Below are 1,869 nucleotides of genomic sequence, written 5' to 3'. Positions count from 1 at the left end.
GGTGGAGGTTGCTGCCCTCAAGTTTCCTGAGCTTGAAGGGGTTTAGAATATGCCACGGTGGCATAAAAATTACTTTGAGCAGAAGGCATTTGAATTCCTGAAATCTGGCTGGGTATGGTGGCTCATACCTGTAATCCCAGAACTTGGGGAGGCCAAGGCAGGCGGATCACCTGAGGTCAGGATTTCAAGACCAGCCTGACTAACATGATGAAACACCGTCTCTACTAAAAATACAAAAATTAGCCGGGCGTGGGGGCAGACGCCTGTAACCCCAGCTACTCGAGGCTGAGGCAGGAGAACCGCATGAACCCAGGCGGTGGAAGTTGCAGTGAGCCAAGATCGTGCCACTACACTCCAGCCTGGGTGACAGAATGAGACTCTGTCTCAAAAAAAAAAAAAATAAATTATATATATATATATCCTGAAATCTCTTATCTGCCGAAAAGCAGAGCTTCCCAAGATCTCAAAAGAAGTCAATTGTCAGGCCAGGTACAGTGGTTCACGCCTGCAATCCTAGCACTTTGGGAGGCCTAGGCAGGTGGATCACCTGAGGTCAGGAGTTTGAGATCAGCCTGGCCAATATGGCGAATCCCCGTCTCTACTAAAAATGCAAAAATTAGGTGGGCGTGGTGGCGCGTGCCGGTAATCCCAGCTACTCCAGAGGCTGAGGTGGGAGGATCACTTGAGCCCAGGAGGTCGAGGTTGTAGTGAGCCAAGATCCTGCCACTGCACTCCAGCCTGGGTGACAGGGTGAGATCTTATCTCAGTAATAGTAATAATAGCAATAATAATAAAATTGTGGTAAGATACACATAATATAAAATTCACCATTAAAAAATAACACAGAAGGGAGCAACGTGAATGCAATGTATTGATGAGGATGATGGTGATCTTCCAGAACCTTCTCTGACACCACCCAGGCCCCCAGCCTTACTTTACTGGCTTCAGCACTCATCATACTGGCTGCAAATGTTAGTTTCCTCCTCGTCGGCACCTAGACTGTGTACCCCCCGGGGCGGAAACAGCGATTTACCCACCAGGTGCTTAATAAGGGTTTGTTGACCAGTGAACCTCCTGCTCTCCCTGGGGAGAGGAGCTCGGACATGTGTACACACCTGCAGCTACAAGATTCGGAGGGCGCACAGAGCCTCAACCGTAAGAAGGAGAGGCGATCAGGCTGAGGAAGATGGGGCAGTGGAGCCGGATGGATGCGGGGGGGGGTGTTCATTCATTCGTTCACTCATTCGTTTATTCATATTTATCCATCCATCATTCAGGACCTGAGCATGTATTGTGTTCTGGGCAGGACCTGTACTGGGCACCGACTGAGTAATTTATCATCTCTCCCTTCAAGTGCACCCAATCTGGGTGGGTGGGTAGAGAGAAGCTAGGGTGACAAGGCAAAAATTTGGGGGTTGGGAAACACTCTCGTTAACAATTCAAACTGTGGTCCCCTCTCAGATCTATAAATCCAAACGTTTGGGAGTGGGCACAGGACTCTGCATCTCCAGACAGGATCCTCCGCTGATTCGGATGCACGATGACATCAGAACACTTGGATAGTGTGGTAACTTTTGGACCAGGGGCTCTAGAACCCCGAAGACTGGAGATCCGGGACAGCTCTCGGAGAAGGTGAGTGTTAAACACATCCGTGGCAGGCAATAAAGAAAATAACAGGGGTCCGCTCTGCTGATTAGCTCTAGGAGCCGCGGCGTTGTCGGCTAGGGCGGGGCAATCTGCGACCTTCCCGGTCAGACACGGTCGCCTTCCGAGGTGTCTTGGCCTGCGAGGCACTCGTAGTCCGCCCCTCTCCCCGGTGACGCACATTGGAGACGCCGTCGCTCAGCGACCCGGGTTCGAGTCCCCGCC

Source organism: Macaca thibetana, chromosome 7 (assembly GCF_024542745.1).
Source record: "Macaca thibetana thibetana isolate TM-01 chromosome 7, ASM2454274v1, whole genome shotgun sequence".
NCBI lineage: Eukaryota > Metazoa > Chordata > Mammalia > Primates > Cercopithecidae > Macaca > Macaca thibetana.
Note: the sequence above shows the minus strand (reverse complement) of the source record.